This window comes from Xenopus tropicalis, chromosome 8 (genome assembly GCF_000004195.4).
Source record: "Xenopus tropicalis strain Nigerian chromosome 8, UCB_Xtro_10.0, whole genome shotgun sequence".
NCBI lineage: Eukaryota > Metazoa > Chordata > Amphibia > Anura > Pipidae > Xenopus > Xenopus tropicalis.
The window spans coordinates 114,268,178-114,284,314 of record NC_030684.2 but is presented as its reverse complement, the minus strand read 5'-3'; the positions used below and the strand labels follow the sequence as shown (position 1 = coordinate 114,284,314).

General features: G+C 42.0%; 1 protein-coding gene across 5 annotated transcripts in view; it reads left to right on the top strand.

Annotated features, from left to right (window-relative positions):
- The first annotated feature begins 12,336 nt into the window (after window positions 1-12,336).
- bmf (Bcl2 modifying factor) overlaps window positions 12,337-16,137 on the top strand; it is a 31,079-nt gene continuing 27,278 nt past the window's right edge. The window contains exon 1 of one of the 5 annotated variants that reach the window (XM_031890712.1): window positions 12,337-12,689. The gene's annotated coding sequence lies outside the window, so the exon portion shown is untranslated. Of the gene's footprint in view, window positions 12,690-12,783; window positions 12,884-16,137 lie in introns of those variants that run through there. The other 4 variants (XM_002932827.5, XM_018096777.2, XM_004917290.4 and 1 more) reach the window with 4 other exon arrangements.

Here is a 16,137-nt window from a genome sequence, read left to right as displayed (position 1 = left end):
TATCCTTACACTTATAATGTATTCAGATCTACTGCCTCATTCTTGCACCATATTCACCACCCCTTTGTTCTGTTTCAAAACAAAACAAATGTAAAGTTTCATTTCAATACAGCTAATTGTACTTTAAGACTGTTTGCATACATAAATAAATAAATAAAGATTAGTGGCTGCGGTGCTTGGGTATCCTTTGATCCAGGTTGGATGAACATAAAATACTTATGTATGTTTAATGACTCCTTAAAGGCAGCAAATAAGAGAGGATTTAGTTTCAGCTTCAATAATTGGAGACTCAACCCCCTCCCCTTTCCATTTCACTCAGGGGAATCCGGTTTTCCTTACTTGCCTCTTGTACTGGTGCTGGATTGTTCCTATGCAGAGCAGAACTCGTGTAGTACGTCTGCCAGTTACCCCCAACGTAACATCCTGGGGATTCTCAGAATCCCATATACTTAGTTACATAGTACATAGTTACATAGGGTTGAAAAAAGACCAGTGTCCATCAAGTTCAACCCATCCAAGTAAACCCAGCACACTTAACCCACACCTACCAATCTATACACTCACATACATAAACTATAAATACAACCACTAATACTAACTGTAGATATTAGTATCACAATAGCCTTGGATATTCTGCTTGTTCAAGAACTCATCCAGGCCCCTCTTAAAGGCATTAACAGAATCTGCCATTACCACATCACTAGGAAGGGCATTCCATAACCTCACTGCCCTCACCGTGAAAACCCCCCTACGCTGCTTCAAATGGAAGCTCCGTTCCTCTAATCTAAAGGGGTGACCTCTGGTGCGTTGATTGTTTTTATGGGAAAAAAGAACATCCCCCAACTGCCTATAATCCCCTCTAATGTACTTGTACAGAGTAATCATGTCCCCTCGCAAGCGCCTCTTTTCCAGAGAAAACAACCCCAACCTCGACAGTCTCACCTCATAGTTTAAATCTTCCATCCCCTTAACCAGTTTAGTTGCACGTCTCTGCACTTTCTCCAGCTCATACTTCCCTCTGTTTGTATAGGTGGGAGTCTGAAGCACAAGAATAAAAATTTATGGTTCGAGTACTCTCACTCCCAGTAGGAACTCGAACAGTGGGTTGCTGTGGTTGTGATCTACTTAGATTTTGATACAGTGTCATATAAACAACTGCTTTCTCAACTATTGTCTGTTGGTTAAGGCAATGCTATTTGTACATGGATACAGAGTGTGGTTGTCAATGGTACATTATCTAGTTGAAGTAGGGTACTTAGTGTGGTGCCGTAGGGTTCTGTATTGGGCCTACTTCTATTTTAATTTGTTCATTATTACCCACTCCCTCAGTTGCTGCCCACCTCCAATAAGCATGTAACTGGAAAGTTTTAATTTAGGGCAGTGATCCCCAACCAGTGGTTCGTGAGTAACATGTTGCTCCCCAACCCCTTGGATGTTGCTCCCAGTGGCCTCAAAGCAGGTGCCCATTTTGAATTTTTGGAAAGGAAGCAAGTTTTGGTTGCATAAAAACCAAGTATAATGTCAAACAGAGCCTTCTATAGGCCACCAGTCCACATAGGGGCTATTATGTAGCCAATTATAGTTCTTATTGGCAGCCCCAGGAACATTTTTCATGCTTGTGTTGCTCCCCAACACATTTTTCATTTTAATGTGGCTCACTGATATTAAAGGTTGGGGATCTCTGATTTAGGGAGTTGGGAAAGGGAAACTGTTGTACAGTAGGCCCAATGTACAGGACTATGCAAGATAATTCCAAAAAGGAAGTGTAATCCTTGCAGAAGAATCTGGGTGGCGAAGTGGCAGATGAGATTCAGTGTTAATAAATATATGGTTATGCATCTGGGATTTAAAAGTACATATTTATACCCTTAATGAAACTGAAAGCTGGTCATATACTTAAAGATCCACTTGTTGAGCAAAGTTGCTAATGACCAAATCTTAATTTGATTTGGCCACTCACTCACAGGGCCAAATCAGTCTGATCTGATGGCTGGGCAGGGGGCCAACAACCTAAGCATACTAAAGGCCCACTGAAAAAAGTTGGGCAACTACAGCATCACTGGTTCTATGTGGTTCTCGTCTGACAAATTTTTCAAACCTTCCTAATAGATGTATACAATATTTGAAAATATGTAAGTTGGGCAGGCCTGTGTAAGGGCCGTATACATATGCTGCCAACTTAGTCTGGATGGGCCAAGTCAGCAGCTTTTATTAGCCCATGCTTGGACATCAAAATGAGGAAAATCCTTGATGGAGGGGGACATATGGGGTACTTATGGATAAGGAACTTGGCTGTAGCAAGCAATGCCAGTCAGCAGCTGCCAGGGGCGGCATAGTTTTAAAGCTGTAGTAAAATGGGCATAGATTCACAGTAAGGAGGGTCATCCTTCCGCTCTACAAAGCACTAGCAGGGCCCATCTTGAATATGCAGCGCAGTTTTGGTCTCCAGCGATTAGTAACAGTATTAGGGTGATGTCCCACTGGGAGATAACGCAAAATTGCCTGCAGCAGGAAACTGCACAACTTTAGAAAATTAAGCAACGCATATGCTTTCCCACCAGTGATACACTATATTGCCAATGGAAAGGCATTTCAGGGAGATAAGTCCCCTGTAGTATGGGAGATTTAGGGCGTGACAGACGTGGAGAATAGTCGCTGCGCGACAAATCTCCCTTGTCGTGGGAACAAATCTCCCCGAAATGCCATCCCACCAGCTAAAATGTAAATTGCCGGTGGGTTGGCCTGTAACTCTAAATCCCCGATCGTGCCAAAGTTGCCTTGAGAGGAAATTTTGGCGCTGCGTATACCATCCCACCGGCACTTCGAGGAGATTAGTCGCCCGCGACAAGGGAGATTTGTCACGCAGCGGTTAATCTCCCCGTCTCTCACAGCCCTTAACCGCGGGAGACTAATCTCCATGTGGGCCATCACCTTTAATGAAATACAGAGAATGCAAAGAAGAGTAATTACGCTGATAAAGGGAAAGTCTCAGGTATGAGGAAAGGCTGGACAAGTTAAAATCCTTTCAGCAGACATAAGGGCATCCCCTGAGATTAGAAAAATTGAGGTTCCTGCATCGCAATTTTTTTTATAGTGAGAACTGTGGAGTTGTAGAATTGAAGCTGTTGCCCCAGGGGTCCCTGCCAATGTGCGCCACCCACCCAACCCCTGCACCCAGCTCCAGCGGGGATCGAGTCTGGGCCGGCCCCAACCTTGTGGGTGTCTTTTCCAGAAAGTGGGGAAAATAGTTACTGAAATGAATTTTTACTACAAAGCTAATCCAGGGACTGGTTTCCTTGCTTCTTAGTCAGAAAAATGATTCTTCCCTCTCTGATGGCGGCTGCTTTGCCTTCTTCTGGAACATTGAGCAGTTAGGCAGGTGTCAGTTAAATTAAAAGGCTGAACCTGATGAACATGTTCCTTTTTTCAACCTTAACTACTATGTTACTGTATCACCCACCATTCTAAAGTTTTAAGGCAGTGATTTGCTTTACTCTTCCTACTTACCCAGGCCAGATGCATTGGCATAACTAAAAGTTACTAGTCACTGCAGCCCCCTCACTCACCGCCACCAAAACCTGTGGGATTAGTTTTGCACAGCTTTACTGAAAATTTGCCACAGTAGGAGTCCCAACCAGTCCCCTGTACTTTGGGTGCCCATTAAACATCTGTGTATGCTGTATTTCTATGTGCTGTAAACTAGATGGCTAATCCTTTGGCTATTCTAATCCCTGTCACTAGAGGGCAAACAAGTAATGCAAACATTAATGCATCATAACACCATAAAGTGTTTTTTTTTCTGTTTGTCTAGCACCTATAAATAAATTATTTGTTGGAAGTAACAGTCCTGGTTTATTTTCAACAGTAATATGCTGTTTTAGCCTGCTTTGATTTGTTGTTTGCAAAGTGCAAAGTACAGGGAATGTGAATGCAAGACAGTTATGGAATTAACACCTACCTTGGGGACCTGTTACACCCAAGCCTGCAATCAACCTCGGTACCCAGGTAGGGTGCCCGCAGACCGCCAACAGGGTCAGAGAATCAGGTATTTTCTGACCAAAACCTGAATGCATTGCAAGTTTTACAGGACCCAATGTGGGACTCTAGCACAAGTGAGCTTTTCTTCAGCAAAGACTATAATTTCATGATGTACTGCATGCTTCATCACAAAGACTAGTAAGGTACTGCTTTCAAATATAGTTGAAAATTTATCCATAGGAATATTTTTCTATTTGGGTTTACGTACACTTTAATATTTCTATTAGATTAAAAAAATGTAAAAATGGCATTTTGTAGTGGTATGAATCTTCAGGCAATATATGATTGACAGCCCAGATTTTTATTAAGCACTCAATTTACCCCACACATGCCAGACAGTACGATCACTGGCAAATGGCCAATAAGCACTCCATTAACTCCACACATGCCAGAAAGTACGATCACTGGCAAATGGCCAATAAGCACTCCATTAACTCCACACATGCCAGAAAGTACGATCACTGGCAAATGGCCAATAAGCACTCCATTAACTCCACACATGCCAGACAGTAAGATCACTGGCAAATGGCCAATAAGCACTCCATTAACTCCACACATTATAAGCATGTAGCAATGGGCCTCTGTTTCATCTAGGCAGTTTTGTGTCTTTGAGTCCAAAGCATATTTATTCCGCACCCTTCCCTTAACCATTCTTTCATTGTAGTCCCAGTTCCATGACCAACTCTATATATGACAATGATTTTGTAGCAGCATTTTCTCCTAGACTTTAAAGCTTGGGGATGGCCTTTCACCTAGTATGGTAGCATTTGAGTAGCGGAAATAAAAAATCCAAGAGGAAATGTAGCTGTAACAAGCAGAAAAATAAACAAAGAAGTTAACCAATTTAAAAAAAAAAAATGTAACTTAGAAATGTTAATATGGATATTTATTTAGCAATATTTGTAATGCAAAGGTTTCTAATTGTATTAATTGTTTTTGTACAAAGGAAGTGACATCATTGATGATGCGGTTCCAAAATTCTTTTTAACATGTAGCTGTCTTTTGTATTTTATACCTATGACTACATGTGTATACACACGAAACGCATCAGGATGTATTTATCAATAAAGCTGTTTAACCTTCACCTCTGCCCTGGTGTCCGATTGAGTGCGTGCCACATGGTGCTTTGGTTCGGTGTCTCTCCCTGTGCTGCGGGTCTGGGGCATTGCACCCGGACCACCGATAAGGAGCAGCGAGTGACCTCACTCTTTAAAAGATTTTTTTAACGGTTTTCTGAGTTGTGTGGCTAATTGAATGGAGTAAACATTTCTAGTGAAAGGCTTGGGGCATGGGCATCCGAGCCCTCTATTTAATCTGATGAGCTTGTCTGCGTATTTATAAATTGTTTCAAATTGTAACTGGTAGCCAACAAGTTCCTTTATATATATATATATAAAAAGGCTGTTTAACCTAAGATAGGTTGGGAGCCTCCTTTTGGTAAAGTAGTGCGATCGCTGGCAAATGGCCAATAAGCACTCCATTAACTCCACACATGCCAGACAGTAAGATCACTGGCAAATGACCAATAAGCACTCCATTAACTCCACACATTTTAATCATGTAGCAATGGGCCTCTGTCTCATTTAGGCAGTTTTGTGTGTTTGGGTACAAAGCATATTTATTCCACACCCTTCCCTAACCATACTATCATTCTAGTCCCAATTTCATGACAAACTCTATATATGACAATGATTTTGTAGTGGCACTTTCTCCTAGTCTTTAAAACTTGGAGATGGCTATTCGCCTAGTATGGTAGCATTTGAGTAGTGGAAATCAAAATCCAAGAGGAAATGTAGCTGTAACAAGCAGAAAAATAAACAAAGAAGTTAACCAAATAACAAGCCAGTTGGGGTCCCTGTTGCATTTCCCAGTTGCACCCAGCAGCCTACTTATCAGATTTACAGATTTATACAGTTTTAACCCCCTGAAGGTTGTTAAAAGATGTTTTTGATGCGTGTACTCCCCTATACTCAAAAGAGAGATTACATCTGCAACCTGGGGGAACTCCTAATGAGATTTTTGGAATTGCCTTTGCGGGAGATTTGTAAGAAGATCTCCTGTGCCTGTTTAATAAGTAAACTCCATGGGGTGACATGTTTGTCTTCCTTCTGGAACCTGAACCTTCAGTTATTAAAAATGAAAATCTCTCTCAGTCTCTCTGCCTGCTGAAACATCAGCTGGAAAGGAGAGAGGGGGTGAAATTAAATGATTTTGAACCAGAAACACGTGTTTGCTGTCCTTAATAAAATCCCAAGCTGCTATTACCATCCATAGACTTTCTCTAGAAAGTTATTCTTGTATGTATGTTCTAGGGAGGGTCAGGGGTCTTAAATGTATAGTTTAATAGGAATAACATTTGGAGATACAGTGGTGTGAAAAACTATTTGCCCCCTTCCTGATTTCTTATTCTTTTGCATGTTTGTCACACAAAATGTTTCTGATCATCAAACACATTTAACTATTAGTCAAAGATAACACAAGTAAACACAAAATGCAGTTTTTAAATGAGGGTTTTTATTATTTAGGGAGAAAAAAAATCCAAACCTACATGGCCCTGTGTGAAAAAGTAATTGCCCCCTGAACCTAATAACTGGTTGGGCCACCCTTAGCAGCAATAACTGCAATTACATTACATTAACATTTATTTATAAAGCGCCATCATATTCCGCAGCGCTGTACAATAAGTGGGTTACATACATTGGACATACAGAGTAACATATAAAGCAATCAATAACCGATACAAGAGGTGAAGAGGGCCCTGCCCAAAAGAGCTTACAATCTACAAGGAGAAAGGGCTGAGACACAAGGTGTGCAATCAAGCGTTTGCGATAACTTGCAACGAGTCTTTTACAGCGCTCTGGAGGAATTTTGGCCCACTCATCTTTGCAGAATTGTTGTAATTCAGCTTTATTTGAGGGTTTTCTAGCATGAACCGCCTTTTTAAGGTCATGCCACAACATCTCAATAGGATTCAGGTCAGGACTTTGACTAGGCCACTCCAAAGTCTTCATTTTGTTTTTCTACAGCCATTCAGAGGTGGATTTGCTGGTGTGTTTTGGGTCATTGTCCTGCTGCAGCACCCAAGATCGCTTCAGCTTGAGTTGACGAACAGATGGCCGGACATTCTCCTTCAGGATTTTTTGGTAGACAGTAGAATTCATGGTTCCATCTATCACAGCAAGCCTTCCAGGTCCTGAAGCAGCAAAACAACCCCAGACCATCACACTACCACCACCATATTTTACTGTTGGTATGATGTTCTTTTTCTGAAATGCTGTGTTACTTTTACACCAGATGTAACGGGACACGCACCTTCCAAAAAGTTTAACTTTTGTCTCGTCGGTCCACAAGGTATTTTCCCAAAAGTCTTGGCAATCATTGAGATGTTTTTTAGCAAAATTGAGACGAGCCATAATGTTCTTTTTGCTTAAAAGTGGTTTGCGCCTTGGAAATCTGCCATGCAGGCCGTTTTTGCCCAGTCTCTTTCTTATGGTGGAGTCATGAACACTGACCTTAATTGAGGCAAGTGAGGCCTGCAGTTCTTTAGATGTTGTCCTGGGGTCTTTTGTGGGCTCTCGGATGAGTTGTCTCTGCGCTCTTGGGGTAATTTTGGTCGGCCGGCCACTCCTGGGAAGGTTCACCACTGTTCCATGTTTTTGTCATTTGTGGATAATGGCTCTCACTGTGTTCGCTGGAGTCCCAAAGCTTTAGAAATGACTTTATAACCTTTACCAGACTGATAGATCTCAATTACTTTTGTTCTCATTTGTTCCTGAATTTCTTTGGATCTTGGCATGATGTCTAGCTTTTGAGGTACTTTTGGTCTACTTCTCTGTGTCAGGTAGCTCCTATTTAAGTGATTTCTTGATTGAAACAGGTGTGGCAGTAATCAGGCCTGGGGGTGACTACAGAAATTGAACTCAGGTGTGATAAACCACAGTTAAGTTATTTTTTAACAAGGGGGGCAATCACTTTTTCACACAGGGCCATGTAGATTTGGAGTTTTTTTTCTCCCTTAATAACGTAAACCTTCATTTAAAAACTGCATTTTGTGTTCAATTATGTTATCTTTGACTAATAGTTAAATGTGTTTGATGATCAGAAACATTTAAGTGTGACAAACATGCAAAAGAATAAGAAATCAGGAAGGGGGCAAATAGTTTTTCACACCACTGTAGCTGCAGACCAGCAGGTCTATACCATATGCTTGTTATGATATAAATGAAATAAGCTCAGAAGTATTTTCTTGTATTAAATTATACATAAATATGATTGGAACCAGTGAAATTCAGAAAAGCTGCATTTTACTTAATTTGGGTCGTAGACAGCAGTTAGGTCTTTCTTAAATACAGTATCCTCAGTCACACTTACTGTATATTCATTGTCTTGGCATAGACTCCTTTGGGGCAAAAGGGAATTTGGGGTGCTTTGAGCACACAATTTCCCCTGGTACTGACCCTGCTTGTATCACAAATTCCAGCTGAGCTAGGGCTATATACTACTTTCTTGCATAATGGAGGAAATAATAAACACATAAGAAATGCAGTTCATAAAAAGTGACAATTGTTCAAAATTATAAAAAACTGTCCCTCCTCCAAAAATAACTTTTATTACAGAAAGTGATATATAGTTTTGGGCAGGAATAAAACCTTTGGATATGGATATGGATACATGGCCCTATCCACACAGTGTTTGAGAGACTGGCAAAAGGGTGAAATGAAAGGACATGTACAATGGGCCATATATGTGCTTACAATCTTTTTTTATTGTTCGTTGGAACTGACCCAATGATCAGAACAGCAGAAAGTTAGTTGAAGTACACTTGGGGTGTGCCACAACTGGCCATACATGCGAGATGGTCAGGCAGTATGGTCGTAATCAGCCAAACTGCCTGAACAAACCTGAGCATGTATAGCAACCTTAAGCACCCCTTTCCCTAGGCCCCAGTCATGGAGAAATGTTTAAAGCCGTAAACTGGTCACCACTGAAAAGATAACCCACATCAGTCTCCTTTGCTAAAGCAATTCTTGTTTTGTGAATCAAGCACTATTTCTGGCAGATTTACTGCTGAAAGATGTGTTACAAGGTCCTAGGAATGGCATACCAGGAGATAAATACAAAAATTAGAGGCATCATCAGATAGCCAAACAGCTTATTTAAAATAAGTTGGCACATTGTACAAAAATGGGTGCAGAATTTATTTATTTATTTATTGCCATACACATTGCTCTTGTGCTTCATATAGGAGCACCCTGTGCTCAGGTACACAGGAGTCCTCTGTACTTAAGGGACAGTATACACCACTTTTCAACATGAGTTGAATGAATAAGCTTCAGAGGTCTGCTTCCTCAATGTTACATGTAAATCCCTGCTTCACACTGGCCCTGAAGTAGGAGAGCAGGTGGGAGAAGGGATTTATTCGCAAGTGGGCACAGGGGCGGGTAAGTTTGCTACTCACAAGAGTTTTTTGCAGGGGTGGCCCGGTGCAGAGTAGTTACACCACAGTGCATACTTTTGTGCTCTTGCACAATGGCATATTTTGTGCTAATTCAGTATGCCGAATATGTAAAAATGCAAATGATTATTTATGTGATTATATTATTATATATTATTATATGTGATTTTATAAATGCAACTAAGTGTGTTTTTTGAGAGTGTCAACTGCAACACTATTCTGCATTCCTTTGAATGCATGTCGAGCGCAAAACCAGTGCAACATGTTGTGTTTAGAATAAATGCAGTGAAATGAAATGCAATAAAAAGCAACTCTGAATGCTCATGAGTATTACACAAGCAGAACTGAGTTAATAGAGTTAATAAAAACAATTAGCTGATGCATTTAGGTGCAATCAAACTTGTGTTTCAAACATGCATCAAATGCACAAAAAATGTCTGTGTGTGCGAGCCCTTACACATGAACATCACCTTTAAATTATGTGCATTCTGAATCAAAGATGGTACATGTGAAAGATAGTAGAGTATATTTTAGCTGGTCTAAGCCAAAGCCATTTTCAGTGTATAAATACCTAAATAAGGGCTTTTACGCACATATTTGAAACTGCGTTTCCATGTGGTGGCTTAGTTAGTGATGGAACTATTTGGGGGTCATGGGGTGCACCACGGCCTTTCCCCACCATACAGTCAGCTGGGACACTGCCAGTGCAGCAATGTGCAAGAAATGTGCATCAGTTGGTAAATGTGGGCTCCAGTGCAAATAATGCATCAGCCTGTGAGGTACTAGTTATGGTACTGAATTTCTACTCCATACTAAAATACATTGCAGGGCTTAAAATGGGACATACTTCTGTCTAAACGGCCCCTATAGAGAAGTCTGGGGTCAGTTTTAGACAATCTAAAGCTGAAGGTATGATAATAAAAATTTGTTGTTGTAAAAGCTATTTACTGTTCTCCACAATCTCGGTTTTAAAGGGCCACTATACAGAATTGTGTTTTTTTAACAGTAACATTTATTTAAGAAACAAGGTTATGCAACACCTATATTGCCTAGGTTTCCACTCTTTAAAATGAAACTTAGCATCTGGGGGGTGACATGAGTGGGACGGGTGATGGTGTCAGTAGGCGAAGATATGATGCATTTGGGTGGAATAGCAACATAAGCAGACAATGGGTAAGTATTGGGGCGGATCAGGGATTAAAGGAATACTAATACATTTCTAGGATATTGTCAGCATTACTTAATGGTTGTGCGATAAAAATCTGTTTTCTGTACCTATGGAGTATTACAGAAACATGTCATTGTTCCTTTAAATGGGTGGGTCAGGGGCAGAAAAGGGGGGTATTACAAATTTATCAGCAACTGCATTGCCAGAAATGTGGTAATACTGGCCCCAGCTGTGATAGGGTGTTTGCTGGCTCGCCCAATAAAATTCTGTCCGGGTGGCAAACCTACATCACCCATGTGAAAAAGTAATTACCCCCTTATACATAATAACTGGCCGCTCCACCGTAAGCTGCAATAATTGCAAAATGATTCATTTGATGTCAGTCTGTCACATTGTTGCTGAGTCATTTAGCCCACTCTTCTTTGTAGAACTGCTTTAATTCACACATTGGAGGCCATTTATAATGTTTGTAATTTTTTTCTACAATTCATTTTTTGGAACTAAAATTAAACAAAAGTGATTTTTCACCATGTATTATGCATCAAAACCATGAAAAGCGTGAATGCAAAAATACTCCATCTAAAGGCTGTCGCAGTCATGTAGAAGTCAGTTTGGTGCTGTCCAAGGCAATATTTATGCGGCCCTTTTACTTCGAGGTATTTGAGTTTTACATATTTTTTGGGGGGAGCTACTTGTGCTATTTAAGTTATGTAAAATTCACAATTAGGGGTTTTTGCTTTTATTTTTAAATTCATTTATGCTTTTCTCATTTATGAGTTTAGTGGTGGTAGAAAAAATCTCTAAGGGAGAGGTGTATGAGATATGTGCTTTTCTCAGCCCTGCGGATCCGCTTCATTAAAGACTTCAGTCTTAAAAACTATGGCAACTGCCCAAGTGTGGGCACACAGAGCGGAGTAGATCGAAGGTTGGCCTAAAAAATGCGAAATCGGGCATTTTCCAGGCCAACCTCCACTCCGCTGAGGTCCACAGGGGAGTGTACGGAAGAGGATCCACTTCTCTCAGCCTGGCTGAAAAACATAGGGCTAAAGGTCCCCGATACACAGGCCGATTAGCTGCCGAATCGTTCTAAAGGACATCTGTATGGTGTATTGGGGACCTTAAGAAAAGCGTATATGTTTTATGTGACCTCGCCCTTAAACTACACAAACTCTGATTTTGATAAATCTGCCTCATTAAGTCCATAAAGATGGACTTTTTCTAATAGGTTGGGAATTTTGTCATGGAAAAGGGAGGCCGCTATCAGTGAGAACTGACTAATACAACATACCTAGCCAGGCCAGGAATAGGATCCAAAATAGGTCCTGGCATTTCAAGTACACAGAGGCCCAACATCTCCCCACCAGGCCAATAACTAGTGACTGACTGTGGCATCTTACAGCAGCCCCTCTGGCATTTGCCGCCCAAAACCCACAGAGTGACGGGGGGGGGGCATCACTGGCATGCATAGTACAAATACCCAAATGCTACACAGCTACAAAGGGACTGATAAAGAGCTGAGGGGCCCCCACAAAGCTCCTATGGTGAGTAGATTATAGGCAAGCTGGAATCAGTCAGAGCTCACAGTGTTTATATTAGGAAGGGCGTGTGTACATTACAGCACATCCCCGGGCTCAGTATGGGGATACATGGTTATGGTGCAGGTAATACTGTTTGGCTTATGGCAAGTAGTTGGTAGTGAGTACAGTAAAACAAAGTTGGTAACAGAAGCCATATCACGGCCCAAAGAATGGACGCCAGGTTAACTCTTCCTGGCTTAGTGTGTTGAAGTGATTGTATTCCGAGCAGTGAATTGTATTCCGAGTGTGAATCGACCGAGAAAAGGGCAGCGGGGATACGGGACACAGGGGATGTGAAGCAATCATTGCTCCGCCTGCCAATCACAGCCGGTCCCTCCCCAGCCGCTCTCAAACACACTCACAGAGAGACTTCACGCAATGAGCTTGCCGCTACCCTGCAGGTGAGAGGACACACGGCACCCTGCCTGCCTGCCCGGATCCCCCGCCAAAAGTAAGTGATCAGCGGGGCTGTACACCTGTCTGGGGACTGCAGTGGTCTCTTCCACTGAGGCGTGCAGATGTTATGTATGGGTCTGTAGGAACGCAGCCGGGTCAAACCATTCTGCCAGCCGGGGTGCCCTGTGTGAGCGCTGGGTGCAGTGATGCAGTAAGGGGATGATGCGCTGCTGCTTATAGAGCACTTGGGTGACATTACTTTCCTGCTTACATTTTGGTTTGATTGTTATCTGTAAGGGCAGAAACTTTAGTGTAAAAAAGAATTTGCACTAGTGCTATTGAACAAGTTCATTGCTACGAACGGGCGATATCAGATTGTAGCTTAGTATTTATAGAGTTAAACCCGCCCGTGTTCCTGATGAGCTCAGCTTCCTGGCGTGTGTGAGTTGCAGTTTAACAACTGCAGAAATGGACTTACTATGCAGTTTAAAACTTATCCTAAAGTCACAAGTGACTTTTGATGGTATTTTATGGCTCATAAAGGGAGAGTAGGTACTAGCAGATTGGTGAGCTATCAGTCCTGTGGATGTTGCTGAACTACATCTTACACTTTTTTACCAGCTGGCAAAGGCTACTGCTGGATGCTAAGAGCTGTATCTCAATTAAACATCTGTAGGAGCTTTTCCTGCCTGTTGGAGAGAATACTGTGCAGGGTGTTTAGTATTTATCCTGCTGCCCAGGTTATGACTGCCCCCTGCTTTATAGAGGGGTTCACTTCAGTCCTCAGTCCTCTTCCATACTTGTCTGTTAGAGTGGGAACAAAACATATGAGTAATAAGACAACTGCCTGGAGATCTGAGAGGCTGCTGTTATGTTTGGTGCCAGGAGAGAATGACCCTGTTCCAGAAGGTTGAGTCAGGATAAGCTGGCAGCGGAGGTCAGGCGTTGGGTAGCTGCTGCCAGATGTACACGGCACATCTGTTTTTGTGTGGCGCTGATGGACACTTGAGCTCAGCAGGATCCAGCTGGGATTAAATGACTTGGAGTTTGCAGAGAGAATCCAGAGTGACAATGAAAGGAAAAGCCTTGAGGCTCTTTAGCCATTTTATAGCAGCACCTCTGCAATTAGAGACAACTGCAAGAGCCAAGCAGAGAGAAACAGTCGCACTCATCACTTTGTTTTATATCAGATATGAAAATGCTAAGATCCAGCTGAAAGCCTAGCGGTGTGTTACTTTAATTCCTCTTCCTCCACTTTCACTCCATTTGTTTGCATCCCTGCTTGTGTGCACGTGCTTGTGTATGAGTGTGTGTCGCCATCGGTTCCTTATCTGTTTATTGCAGTGATCCCCAACCAGTGGCTCATGAACAACATGTTGCTCCCCAACCCCTCGGATGTTGCTCTCAGTGCCCCCAAACCAGGTAGTTATTTTTGAATTCCTGACTTGGGGGCAAGTTTTGGTTGAATAAAAACAAGATTTCCTACCAAATAAAGCCCCTGTAAGCTGATAAGGGTGCATAGAGGCTCCCTAATAGCCAATCTTAGCCCTTATTTGGCACCTCCATGAACTTTTATGGTGCTTTTGTTGCTCTCCAAGTCTTTTTACATTTGTCTGTGGCTCACAAGTAAAAAAGGCTGGGGACCCCTGGTTTATAGCATATGAAAAGGCAACCACAATAACCCATTTCTCCTCTACAGCTGATGAAAATTCCCCCCTTTTCCTACTGGGAAGAAAGAGCCTCTTGTATTTATACAGAAACCTATACTTCTAATATCTTTCTTTTTTACCCAAGTCCAATATGTCAAAAATATAGTTATAGTAGATGATAAAAAAAAATCTCAAAAGTACTGGACCTTAATACAAGGTTGAATTTGATTTGTCTTTATTTTAACCTCAGCTACTATGTACTTAAGAACAAGAGGCCCACTAGGTAGAAACTGAATTGCGGGCACGGCCTATAAATCCTATTATCCTAAGTCTGAAACTTTTTATTGCAATAGGAAACAGTAGGCATCATGGAGCCATTCAGCTTCTGTTGCACTACAATTCCCAGAACCTTCCAATCGCCACCCCTAGGGCCACTGCTTGGCCATTGTTTCTTGTAATTGTAGTTCAGCGAAAGTACATGGCTCCTCTTGGCTGAGTGGTGCCCTTTCCGGTTACGCAATCCATTGTGTCTGGGGCTTTCTCGCGTGTGTGCCACAGTGGGATACCTCTGCTGAGACCAATTTGCACTAATGGCGGTGGCACACACATGAACTGCAGGGCTTCTTAGGTCAGATGTGGTGGAAAATATCCAGACGTGCCCAATTGTTTTTTTATTGTGTGCTTGTTCCTGCTTCACTAGGAGCCGCTGTCAGCTGCTTGTAATACCGTCAGCTTCATCGCCTGCACTGCTCTCTTTCCAAACATGACTCAGCGCTCGCACACACTTGGCCTTTGGCAGCCACTGCCTCACGTGTTGCTGTCAGGAACCTTCCCCTCTGATAAACAAACTACCTCTTTTGTGATGTTGTTCCGGGAACAGCACAGTCAAAGTGTAGCCGGGAAATACATTTGTAAAATGTGTCCCCAAACTTCCCCACCCCTTTAAAAAAAGAAAACATTTCTTTATTCCCAATTGTCATGTCCCTGTGTCAGTCTGTGGCCCACCAGGTGTTCAGTAATCTATCCCTGTATTTGTATAGCCCTGACATATTGCGCAGCACTCCACAGAGAACGATAAATTCTTCACGTCAGTCCCTGTGCCATTTAATATTACAGTGTATGATAGGCAGGTCTGGACTGTGATTCAAAATAGGCCCTGGCATTACAAGTACACAGAGGCGCAAACAGACCCCCCACCAGCCCAATATATAGTGACTGTCTATGGCATCTTACAGCAGCCCCTCTGGCATTTCCCAGGACCCACAGATTGCCAGACCTAATGATAGGCATACACAAGGGCCAATTTAATCAGAAGCCAATTAAAGTTCTAGTAAGATATATAATTCACTAAATAGATCTCAAGTTCATGGAGGTGCCAAATAAGGGCTAAGATTGGCTATTAGGGAGCCTCTATGCACCCTATCAGCTTACAGGTGGCTTTATTTGGTAGGAAATCTTGTTTTTATTCAACCAAAACTTGCCCCCAAGTCAGGAATTCAAAAATAACTACCTGGTTTGGGGGCACTGAGAGCAACATCCGAGGGGTAGGTGAGCAACATGTTGCTCATGAGCTACTGGTTGAGGATCACTGCTCTATAATAAACAGTTCATATAAATAGTTAAAATGAATAATTAATGTGCCAATAAGTCAGTCAGTTCATTGGGGACAGTGGTATTTACCTAGATGTTTAGTGGAGTTTGCCGCCTTTTTTAAGCTTATCTGCATCTCTTGCTTGATATGCAAGTTATGTAAGTTCCAAAGAGTTAAAGAAATTTCTAGACTTTTTTTGCGGAAGTTACATAATTGTATTATTATTGTATAACTTTATAACAGGGAAGCAGGGCCTCACAGCA